Source organism: Nomascus leucogenys, chromosome 24, assembly GCF_006542625.1.
Source record: "Nomascus leucogenys isolate Asia chromosome 24, Asia_NLE_v1, whole genome shotgun sequence".
Classification (NCBI taxonomy): domain Eukaryota; kingdom Metazoa; phylum Chordata; class Mammalia; order Primates; family Hylobatidae; genus Nomascus; species Nomascus leucogenys.
In genome coordinates this window covers 27,405,839-27,418,206 of record NC_044404.1, presented here as the reverse complement: position 1 = coordinate 27,418,206, position 12,368 = coordinate 27,405,839, and the positions used below count along the sequence as shown (strand labels likewise).

Genomic DNA, 12,368 nt, shown 5'->3' with positions numbered 1-12,368 from the left:
GATCCTAATTTGCTCTGTGGCTTGGGCAAGTCTCTTAGTCTATTTCTCCCTCTCTTCAATCAGAAGCTTCCCATTTCTTGAGGAACGGCCCACTTTATGCTACCTTGTCTCGTGAGGCTGGCACTCTTGTCCCTATTTTACACATGAGGAAGATGAGGTTCCTTGTGAGGAAGCAGGGGAGCAGGGGAGCGGGGCTGGAGCCCTCTGTGGCCTGAAGTTCGCTGCCTGCTGGTCTCCAGCTTCAGCTTCTTCTTTCTGACCCTGGTACTTCTCTCACTGCGGCCCCTTCCCCCCTCCCCAAAGCCAAAGAGGCTGAGCTGCTGCTCCAAGGTCACCCAGCTTGGCCCTGGAGGAGCTCAGACTGGAACCCCGGGCCTCTTGGCTCTTGGCCTCCCTCACCGCTATGGCCAGCAGGCTGGGCCTGTTCCCTGGGTGAGTCATGTCCCTGGACTTTGGCCTCCTTGTCCCCAGCTCTGTGGCCTGAAGTTTGGAGAGGGGGCCTTTGTAAGGAGGAAGGGCTCCCCTGGAAGCTGTGGGGGTCTCAAGCCATTATCCCACACCCTCCCCACTGAGCACATGGTGAGAGCAACCCCTACCCGCCCTACTCCCCACTGACCTCTAAGTCTCATAGTGACAGCTCCTCAGGCCTCAGGACAGCCCTCCCTCCACCACTCATTCAGCCCCCTCCCTAGATACACAACTACAGTGAATAACAAATGGAGTGGAGTGGGGGCTGGGGGAGGTGGCATTTCCAGGTAGTCAGTGCGTCCAGGCAGCTTCCTCCCCAGCACTCCTCTCCCCCAGCACCCGCCACTGGGCGGAAAGCCACAGCACCTCCCCTCCTGGTGTCCAGAGACCAAGGTCACACCAGAGCCCTGTGTGCCTTCACCTCCTCTGGGGCCAGTGGTGTTTGTCACTGGGGCAATGTGTGGCTGTGCCCGGCTCTGGCAGTGCTGGGGTGACATTCATGCCCTGTGAGCTGTGACGCCTCTGCAGGCAGAGGGACAGCACCACCCGGGCTGGTGACAGTGATGGGGGAGGGGTGAGGTGGGCTGTCACCTGTCCAAGGCAGCCGGGGAGGTGACATGTTGCGTACCCATCCCACAGTCTGCAGGGAGGATTCCCAGGCAGGGGCGAGGTTGTGTCCCTGCCTCATGCTGTGTGGTGGGTGGAGGGGTCCATGCCTTCCTCACACCTGGAAGATGGAACTTGTCCCACGTGTGTATGTGTGTGTGTGGCTTGGTCAGCTGTGTGACGGGTTCTGTGTGTGTGCACGTGTGTGTGTCATGGTCAGCTGTGTGACAGATTCTTTGCGTGGGTGTATGCGTGCATGCGTGCATGTGTGTGTGTCTTGGTCAGCTGTGTGACAGGTTCTTTGCATGGGTGTATGCGTGCATGCGTGCATGTGTGTGTGTCTTGGTCAGCTGTGTAACAGGTTCTCTGTGCATTCATGTCCTATTAGTGGGTGTGGGGGTGCCTGGTTGTGTGTCATGCCATTGTGAGGAGTGACAGACGCCTGCCCCATGCTGTCGAGGATGTGTCAGGTGTGCCCATCTCATGCTTTGGAGGAAGCGACAGGTTATGTGCTTAGTTCATCCTGTTAGGAGGGTTGTCACCAAGTTGTGCGCCTGTCTCTGGCTGTTGTGTGTGTGAGATGTCACCATGTGCCCGTCGCAGGCTGTTGTGGGGAGTGGCATGTGTGATTCTCTCATGCTGTTGGGAAGTTGTCAGTAACTTAGGAGCTCGTGTCTCACTCTAAAGAGACGACATGTTGCCTGGTGATATGGGGCTGGCAGCTGGTGGGGCCTTCCCATGCAGACCACAGAGCCCCAAAGGGCTGGCCAGAGGAAATGCTTGGGGCCCTGAGCAGAGGGACAAGTAGGGGCTGGGGGTGCTCAGTCCCACATGATCTACCCTCTCACCCACATGTCAGCCCGTGGGACTGTTCCTTAGGGGGAGGGACCCAGCATTCTTCAGATGGTGTGGAGAAGGGCCTTTAGGGCCAGGACAGGTGTGTGTCTGTGAGGTGGGGCACCAAGGCAGGGTTTGCATGGGGGGCAGGGGGCTGTGTCCCTGAGGGCCTGGGGACCCTATTTCCTGCCTCTCCTGCCCCTGAAACTGTTCAACTAATTAAGGCTTGTAGAGCCGCAGGATTAATCGGGGCAGCTCTGCGCGGGCCGGGAGCTCAGGTAGTCGATCAGTGCACCGGGGAGGATATTGGATTTCTGAACCGCAAGTCAGCACTATTCGGGCCTGTTATCTCTCCCAGGCTCGGGGGTCAGGAGGCGGAAGCCTCGGCGCGCTGGCTGCCCCCGCCCAGCCAGCTCGGGCACGTCCACTCCCCCTGCCCACACATCCCAGCTCTGGCCTGTCTACTGCCCACACAGGCCTCCCCTCGGCCCTTCTCCCCGGCCCACCCTGCCTCTGCCTCGCCGCCTCTTTCTCAGGCTCCTGCAGAAATCCCTGGTCCCTGCTCTCTCCTGCCTTTCCCATCTCTGCCTGGCTCGCTTCCCCCATGCCCCTCTCCTCTCTGGGGTTCTTCCTTGGTCCTTACTGGCCTCAGACTCGCTCTGGGCCTGAGCCACCCCCTCCCCTCAGCCTCTGACAAGGTCTCACCCGCCTCTCTCTACCTTCCTCTCCATCTCCCTTCTTCCATGAGCCCCTCATCACCAGTCCGTCTCTGCTTTTGTGTTTGTGCGTGCCGGTCTCCCAGTTTCTGTCTTTCTCTGTCTCTCTGTCTGTTTCTCTCCCCATGTCTCTGTGTCTCCCTGTGTATCTTTCTCCCTCTTCCTCTCTGTCTTTTCCTCTCTCCCTCTGGCACGCTCTCTCTCTCTCTCTCTCTGTCTTTTCCTCTCTCTCTCTTGTGTGGTCTCGGCTGGTGTCTGCAACCAGAACAAATCTCCCCCAGCCAACACCCCCTGAACAAGGAGGCCAGAGCAGCTAATGGGAAACATGTGATTCTGCCTTGCGCCTGGAGCACCGTGAAGGGAGCCTTAGTCCCAGCCCAGCCCCTGCACCCCTCCTTGCTGCGTTCCCCCCACCACACTGTCCTCTGCCTCCCAGCGGCTCCCCCAGCCTGTGTGGGCACTGTTGGAAGTTCATTTACACTGGGTAGGGGCCTGACGTTTATCTGCCGGGGAGTATCAGGTTGTGGAGGGGCTGAGGGGAGCTTTGCTCCTGAAGTCCCCCCAACCCTCAGGGCCAGGCAGACCCCATGCAGACTCCCCCCACCCACCACCACCATCTGTAGGAGAACAGGGCCAAGATGAGCCGAGCTGTGGGGGCCTGAATGGGGGGCAGCCAATCTACCCCCACTGGAGGGCTCTAGGGCCACCCAGATTCCCATCTTTTCCTTCCTCCTGGGCCTCTGGGGAGCTGCAAAGGTGGGGGCTCCCCAAGGGCTTGGGAGCTGCCGGGCTGTGTTTCTATGCCCACCCAACCACAGGGAAAGGGGGGACAGATCAGAGGAGGGAGGCTCTGGCAGGTTGGAATTCTCCTTCTCTGCCTGTGGATAAATTGTCCCTAATCCAGGCTTGGGGAGTTGTCTGGCTCCTACAGAGAGAGAGAGAGAGAGAGAGAGGAAGGGAGGGAGAGGGAGGGAAGAGGGAAGCAGGCACACACAAACACAGTGACACAGACACACACACACCGTCTCACAAAGGGTGTCTCACATGCGTGCGCACACGCACTCACACACTGAGCCCTTCACAAAGCTACCACACAAACATTGGGGCACCGTGGTGCTGACACACCATGGCACACAGACCTGCTCACACGTGTTGACGCTGACACACGGCCATACTGGCACAAACATACAATGACATAGCACAAGGACCCACTGACATACACAGAGACACGCCGTGGTACACAGACACACAGTAAGGTCACACAAATCCACACATGCATGGACACACACGAGCACATACTGACCCATGATGAAAGAGACCCACAGGGACACTGTGGCCAGTCATACTGCCACACCATGACCCTGAAAACCCAGAGAAAGGCAGAGGTGGGAGGGAGGCAACACTGATCCACAGTGACACCAGTGCCTGCAGTCACAGGCCTCGAGATTGGAAACCTGCAGGGACAGCAGAGGATCAGCCGCACGCCCCCACCCCCCGCCAAACACACATCCAGAGAGCTCTGAGACAGGCAGGAGCCGGTTTGGCTCCTGACACAGCGAGATGCAGAGAGCCAGGCAGAGCGTGTGCACACCCAGGCATGCTCACACCTAGCCACCCCTGGGCTCACCTGGCTACACACAGGCACACATGCACCCCTGTGTCCTCACACACATACAAACAGGCTTAGCTAGACACACACACACACACACACAAACAAATAGAAAGAAATGTGAAAAATGCACATACCCACATGTATGACTGAAGACACCAAATCCAGGCACACACTTAACCTGGCATCACACATACACACACACACAGCTGACCACAGCAGCCACAACTGAGCAAACACGTGATCCCACACATGGACACGCTTAAGCCCACTTGTACCCACACGGACATACAGAAATACAGGGAAGCACACGGATAGGCTAAATAGACCCAGGAACCCACATACAGGTATATTTACCCAGACAGCTGAGCCTTGACAGATATGCATTTGCACAGGCAGAATCTCGATCACACACATACAAACTCCCAGGCAACCAGAACCTGTAAGCAGTCCGTGAGGCCTGGTTCCCAGACCCCCTCTGGGTTCCAGTACAGACCTCAAGGAGGCAGACAAATGGGCAGGAAGCAGGGGGGTGGTGAGGAGGGCCGTGGTTATTAAAGAAAACAAGAGACATAACTAGTTACTGATGGAGATGGGTAAACGCCAGCTGCATATACACCCTTGTGGAAATTCGCATCCACCATCACTCTGAACAGCACCTCTCACACCCGCATTATCGATAACCGCTATGCATTATAGTTTCCCCAGATGTTCCTCCCCATTCATAAGATCACACTTTTCCCATTTTATAGATGAGAAAACTGAGAGCCAGAAAAATTAACTGACTTGCCCAGAGTCACACAGTTATGAAGGTTGAGCCGAGGACTGCCTGACTCCCAGAGGCCAGGTTCCTTCCACTATGGTATATGTGTGTGTATATGCATGTGTGTACATAGATGTGCAAAAACATTGCTTCTCAGTAGGAGCCTGGGGTTTCAAGAAACAGGTTTGGCTGGCGCAGTGGCTCACACCTGCAATCCCAGCACTTTGGGAGGCTGAGGCTGGAGGATTGCTTGAGCCCAGGAGTTCGAGACCAGCCTGGGCAAGATGGTGAGACCCTGTCCCTACAAAAAAATTAAAAAAAAAAAAAAAAAATAGCCAGGCATGGTGGTGCACACCTGTAGCCGCAGCTACTCGGGAGGCTGAGGTGGGAGGATCACTTGATTCTAGGAATTCAAGGTGGCAGTGAGCTATGATCATGCCACTGCACTCCAACCTGGGCCACAAAATGAGATGAGGCCCTGTCTCTCTCTTTTTTTTTTTTTTAAAGAAAAAAAAAAGAGTCTCACAGTTCCCTGGTGGGATAATGCGATGAGGTTGGAGGTGGATGGGACTCCATGTAGGAGAGCTTCCTGGCCCAGTGTCCCTCTGCACCCTGCTGTCTGGCTGGCTTACGCTGTGTCCATGCTTAGCTCTGTGGTGCTGTGTTTGCTTCCACAGATGGGAGCTTGCCTGATTGTCAACCCATCGGCCTGGACCCCAGAGCCCACCCAGCTGAGCGTGTGCAGAGGGCCCCGAGTGCGGGGCGACGCTCAGGCCGTTGCAGAGACCACCCTGGAGATGCTGATGAAGACAGGCCTTTCCTGCTGAGCCCGGCCTATCTGCGCAGCCTGCTCAGGTAACAGTGTGCAGGGAAGTCAGGCTTGGGCCTGGGCCACCCCCAGGAAGTGGGGATCAGGGGAACTTGCCTCCCAGTCCCAACAGGGATCCCCTCCCAGCTTAGGTCAAAAAGAGCTTCTTTACAGAATCAAAACATATTAACCCAACATTTACTCAAACTCCCCATTATCCAGAAAGGGGAACTGAGGCTCATGGATATACAGTGAGTCCTACCTCCTAGCCTGAGGACTCTTCCCTGCGCCTTGATGACCTGAGAGAACTGGGAGGAGAAAGGGGTTGTGACAATGACCAGGACTCAGGGCAGAGGTGGAAACCAGAGTGCCTGATGTGTGCAGCTGCTGACCCCCCAGGACACCTCTCTACCGGAGTCTGTGGAAGCAGAGAACTGGGAGGCCAAGGTGAGGTGCTGGGAGGGCCTGGGTAGCCCAGGTATGCTAAGGTGCCCTTGCAGGACAGGGAGGGGGCGGGGGCAGTGGCAGGACCCACCTCCCTCCTCCTGGCCCAGGTTAGCCCACCCAGGCTCAGGAACTGCAGAGCCAGGTGAAGCCGCCCTGCCCTGCAGAGGCAACTCCCTGAACTGACACATGAAGCCTGCGGCTCCAGGAAGCTCCCTAGAGCTGAGCCTGCCTGGGGACCCCACCCAACTTCCAAAGGAGCATTCCTGGGGCCTGAGGTCTGGGGGTGGAGTCTCCTGGGACTGTAAGGGTGGGGAGGTACAGCTGTGGGAGGATGCGAGGCTGTGTGTATGCGAATGTAAATGTACAGGGCACTCAAGCTTGTGTGCAAGCAGGTGTGTGTGGAGGGCTCTGTCCTTCCACGCACATGGGGTAATATACAAGAGTTGTATAAGTGGACTGGGCTGGGGAGTGTTCGAGGGCTGTGTATGTGGTACATGGAAGTATGAATATGCAGGATTCCAGGTGTGTACTGGGCAGGCGTGGGGATACCGTGTGTGCCACACCGGATGGCATGTGTGCAAGGGTGCTAGTGTACACTGGAGAGATGTGTGTATAGACAAGATCTGAATACACTGTGATGGTATGGTGTGCGCACACGGGGATCTGTGTACACTGGCTAAGTGTGTGCTCAGGGTTCTGGGTGCACAGTGGGAGTGATGTGCACATGTGGCTCCATTTGTGCTTTGGAGGTGGGTTGGGCAAGCCTTGAGCTGAGCTGGGCTCAGCAGTGCCCAGCCTTGTGGCCAAATCGCTGAAGTCACTTCCTTTCCAGCAGCAACTTTCCAGGAGGAGGAGTTCTTCAGACCTGGGCGGGGAGGGGGGGTGGAACAAGGAGCTCTCTGGGGAAGGAGGTGGGCGGGGGTGAGAGGCTGCAGGGAGGGCCTAGTGGGGCTGGAGGAGGGGAGTCCTCCGGGAGACAGAAGGAAAGACAAGGACGGGAGTCTGGAAGGGCCAAGGGCAGGAGGGGAGGGGGGCGGAGCAGGGCGGGAAGCTTAGTCCCTGGGTGACCTCGGAGGGAGGAAGGGAGGGCCGCCAGCAGGGTGACCCTCGGGTCCAGCCAGAGCTGGCGGTGGTGCCCGCACACCTGGCACCCAGGGCAGGGGGCTGGCAGGGGGCGGTTCTGGGGCAGACCTGCTTGCCAGGTGCCCCGCTCCAGGGAGGAAGGGGGTGGGTGAGGGTTGCACAAAGGAGCTCTGTGTGGCTGGGGGTAGGGTGGGGTGGGGTGTGCAGTGCTGTGCTGTGGGGGGCCCTGATGGCCCCAGGAGGCGGGGCAGGGCCAGCTCCCCTTGGGGGCATCAGTGGCTCCAAGGGGACACCTAGTGGCGAGGGAGAGTAGTGCATCTAGTTGGATGGCTGTTGGTGGGAGGTGGTGACTAGAAGCTGAGAGGAGGATAGATTAGAAGTCAAAAATTAGAACTGATGGTTGGGACTAGGACCGTTGTAGGAGGCTACAAGGGAGGGGGCTGAATCTCTGGACACCAAAGAAGTTTGATTTACAGAAGCTCAACCTAAATTCAGACACCAGCTTAATTGAATGAGATGGCTGTTTGTCCTTAAGGGCATAACTTAACCTCTCTGTGCCTCTATTTAAATGATGCCAAATGAGTGACAGCTGCCATTATTATTGCCATCATTGTTATTTGTGTTATGATATTGTGCCTGAGATCAGGTTGAAAGATCTTCAGGTGTTACTGTGTGGGCAGGTAGGGGTGGAGAGAGGTGATGACTAGTCCCTGAGGGGCAGATCCTGAGAGATAAGGCTCCTGGAGGAAAAGGGAGATGATGGGAAGGTCTCAGAGCAGCAGTAATGGCCCCTTTGATGCAGTGTTTTCCATTTGAGGACATCCCAGGGCCTTCAAACCAGGCTGGGAGGGAAATGGTGGGGGAGGAGGAGTGTGCAAGCTGCAGAGAGGGTCATGAGGCCGGAAGTGAGAGCTGGGGCTGGCAGCCTGGCTCCCCTGGGGAGGCAGTGGGTGGGGGAGGGGAAGGAGGGCTGGGGAAGGGGTGGGGTGGTCACAGCCACAGCCGGGGAGGGTGGGGCTGGGGACTCAAGGATGTGGGCTGGCGCTTCCCGGCACTGTGCACAGCAGGTTGGAGCCCCCAGCCCCCTCCCAACCAGCTGGTGTCCCTATGGGCAAGCTCAGACACACTGACCCAACAGCAGACAGGCAGACAGAAGTACCCCTTTGACTTTGTCCACAGACCAGGGCTAGGTGGTACCCTTGGGAGGGGTCCAAGAGAATGGCCGCCGGGGTGTGGTGAGGAGGGGAGCCAGCTGCTTCCCTCAGATCCTGGAGGCTGCAAAAGAGAGCAGTGGCCAGCCTCAGGAGGCTTGGCAGGAGGACGTGCCCAGAGGTCTTCACGGGTGGGTTGAACAGAAGCCACCACCGGAGAGGAGGTTTTTCTCTTCTGCCAAGATCACACCCTCAGGCCCCAGCTGGGAGGTCTCCAGAGCAGGGAAGGCTCGGCCAGCCTGACCCTCAGTAATGGAGGGAGGGAGGGGGCTTCTGGTGGGCATCTCCAAGCGGGTGCCAGGAGGCACGGTGCAACCACACTGTTGGAAATTGGACTTGGAGGTTCCAGAGTCTGAGCCCCTTTTCTCGTTTGTGAGGGTGTCACCCACTGTCCTCCCTGCGAGGGCAACAGTGCTCCAAGTTCTGGGACTAGAGAGATCCTGACCTGGGAGGGGCCAGGTCCACAGCCAGGCCTGGGAGAGAGCAAAGTAGGTGGGACCAGTAGGTGGGACAACGAGGAGAAGCTGAGTCCTGGAACCTGCAGAGAGAGAAGGAACAGTGGATAGAGGGATGTTCCACCTGGGTGGGCAACCAAAGGGCCCCTTCTTGTGCCATTTTGTGACCTCGGACAAAGTCTCTTTCCCTCTTCAGGTCTCAGTTTCCTCATCTGTAAAATGGGAGGGGCATGAGATGGCACTAGAAAGTGTCCCCACTGGGGTAGCTGGTTAAACATACAGATTCCCAGATGTCCCTTCACATCTATGAGTCACATTCCCCTGGACTGGGGCCTGGGTATCTGGAATGTTACACAGCCCCCCCAGGCCCAGGCTTTGGAAGCCAATGGGTTAGATAATTTTAAGGTTCCTCCCAGCCATTTTTTTTTTTTTTTTTTTTTTTTTTTGAGACGGAGTCTCGCTCTGTCACCCAGGCTGGAGGGCAGTGGCGCGATCTCGGCTCACTGCAATCTCCGCCTCCCGGGTTCACGCCATTCTCCTGCCTCAGCCTCTCCGAGTAGCTGGGACTACAGGCGCCCGCCACCTCGCCCAGCTAATTTTTTGTATTTTTTTTTAGTAGAGACGGGGTTTCACTGTGGTCTCGATCTCCTGACCTCGCGATCCGCCCGCCTCGGCCTCCCAAAGTGCTGGGATTACAAGCGTGAGCCACCGTGCCCGGCGTTCCCAGCCTTAAATTAGACCACGGCGCTAGAAGGAGCATTTTCAGAAGTGGCTGAAGTATTGTTACAGGAGCTGGGAGTGGAAGGAGGCTTTGGACTTAAGGCAGAATTAGAAATCCTGCCACTTAGCAGCTGTGTGACTTCAGGCAAGTTACACATCCACTCTGAGCCAGTTTCCCCTGTAACATGGGGATAATAAATCATGCCTCCCAGGCTGCTGTGAGGATTCAGTGGGTCATAGATGTGTAGGTGCTTTGTAGATTGCAAATCGCCATCCCCCAAAGGGGAGCAGAGAAGTGTCTCTTTCTACTTTATCCTGTCCGCGAGTCAGCTCTGCAGTCTTCCTGTGGGGTGACAGCACTGGTAGGTGGGTAGAATCTACATGGGTCTGTGGCACATAAGTCCCAGGGATCCAGTACTAGGTCAGAGCCAAACATTAGGCAGTGATCAAGGTCAGTCTTTAAGACCCTCACAGTGTTGGAGTCCATTCAGCTCCCTGCTCCCTGAGATCCCAGCTCCTGGGATCAGCCATGGCCCTGAGTCCTCAGGCTTTGGGAGTCAGACATGCTTGGATCTAAATCCCAGCTCTGCCCTGACCAGCTCAGGGAGTCAGTCGGTAAATATTTATGTAGCATTCATAGCCCAGGCCCTAGGGTCAGGCAATACAGCGATAAACAAGACAGACGTGATCCCTGCTCCTGAAGAGCCCACACTCTTGTGGGGGACACACTAAACAGCCAGTCACACAAGTAATTGATTATAGTTGTGATAAATACTATGAAGGTGAAATACATAGGGCTCTGAGAGGATGTAGCAGGGGCCAGGACAAGGCCAGAGGTAGGATGGAGCAGCAGAGTTTTTCTGATGAAGGTGGAAGAAGGATCAGAGAATGTCCCTTTTCACATTCTTAGGTCCCTCCCTCAGCATCCTTCTTGGGTCTGGAGAAGAAGAAAACCTCAAGGGAAAAGGCAGGGTCGATTACTCTGCGTACCTCATTTGTGTGTGTTCATTCATTCAACAAACTTTTTAAATTTAATGTTTTGGAGAAAGGATCTCACTCTGCTGCCCAGGCTGGAGAACAATGGCACGATCATAGCTCAGAGCAGCCAGCCTCAACCTCCCAGACTCAAGTGATCCTCCCACCTCAGCCTCTTGAGTAGCTGGGACTACAGGTGTGCACCACCGTGCCCAGCTAATTTTTAAATTTTTGTAGGGACGGCGGTCACACTGTGTTGCCCAGGCTGGTCTCGAACTCCTGGACTCAAGCGATCCTCCTGCCTCAGCCTCCCAAAGTGCTGGGATTACAGGTGTGAGCCCCTGCGCCTGGCCAAACAGCTGTTCTTTTTAAACGCTGCTGTAGGCCATGCGCTGTTCTGAGTGTTGGGAAATACCATATAGTGGTGAACAGGACAGATATCCTTGCTTTTACGGTGTTTACCATCTTCCAGGAGATAGTTTCTGTAAGACTGGGGAGGATAATCATATTGATCTCGTGTTTGTCTGGGGAATTCGATGAGATAATCCATATCAAGTGCTTGGCCCAGTGTTTGGCAACAGAAAATGTTCCCAAACTATGGGCTTTTATTGTTGACTCCCAGTGTGATTGCTCTGACCTCAGGCATCTTCACTTTTTCTTTGCAGCTCTTATTCCCCTAGTAATTAAGTCATTTATAATGATCTGATCAGTGTCTGTCTGTCCAGTCCTTGTCCAAAGTAGGTACTTTATAACTAATGAGTGTATGAATGAATGATGTTACTTTCATCTCTGAGCCTCCATTTCTTCATCTGCAAAATGGGGTTATTAATAGCCCCTACCTCACAGGATTGGTATGAAGAATTAAATGAAACGATGCCTGGACAGCTTCCAGCCCAGTACCTGGCGCGCAGTAGGTGCTCACTAAACCTGAGCTGCGATGGTCCTTTCCAGGCGCTGTCCACGCCCCGAGGCCTGGGCTCAGGCCGAAGTTGCTCCACAGCACCCCCAGCTGACAGCCAGCGACTGGCAGAGCCCCCAGACACGGGGGCCCTCTCTCTTCCAGGTCAGCCGGGTGTCTGCGCTGGACAGAGCGCTGAGGGAACCGGGGGTGGTACCTGGAGGAGGCCGGGCCGGCGGGCAGGGGTTGAGCTGTGGCCACCAGACCATTTGGGGAATTCAGATCTGTTGCCCGTCTTGTTGCCCACAGAGATCTCCAGTGTGACAGCCCAGGCGGCAGAGCCGAGGGTGAGTGGTGGGGGTTCTCCTAGAGCCCTTTGGGGGTAAGAAGGAGGGAGGCCGTGCCCTTGTTAGAACTTCCTGGCCTTCTCCTTAAGGTTGATCGCCCTGCTGATGTGCTTCCCTCTCAAAGGCAGGGGTCCTGTTCTTCCTGAGTGCATAGCCAGATTCCCAAACGGGATGAGCTGTCAATAAGTGAAACTGGGCCAGGCATGGTGGCTCATGCCTGTAATCCCAGTACTTTGGGAGGCCGAGGCAGGTGGATCATCTGAGGTCAGGAGCTCGAGACCAGCCTGGCCAACTTGGTGAAACCCCATCTCTACTAAAATACAAAAGTTAGCCGGGCGTGGTGGCGCATGCCTGTAATCCCAGGTACTTGGGAGGCTGACACCTGAGAATCGCTCGCACTAAGAGGCGGAGGTTGCAGTGAGCTG

At 56.0% G+C, this 12,368-nt stretch overlaps 1 protein-coding gene across 6 annotated transcripts in view; it reads left to right on the top strand.

The window, feature by feature from the left end:
• Positions 1–12,368, top strand: part of AHDC1 (AT-hook DNA binding motif containing 1) — a 70,579-nt gene that overhangs the window by 40,083 nt on the left and 18,128 nt on the right. For 4 of the 6 annotated variants that reach the window (XM_030805362.1, XM_030805360.1, XM_030805358.1 and 1 more), the window contains exons 3-6: positions 5,677–5,854; positions 6,030–6,254; positions 11,650–11,761; positions 11,906–11,943. The gene's annotated coding sequence lies outside the window, so the exon portion shown is untranslated. Of the gene's footprint in view, positions 1–5,676; positions 5,855–6,029; positions 6,255–11,544; positions 11,762–11,905; positions 11,944–12,368 lie in introns of all 6 variants that reach the window. The other 2 variants (XM_030805361.1, XM_030805359.1) reach the window with 2 other exon arrangements.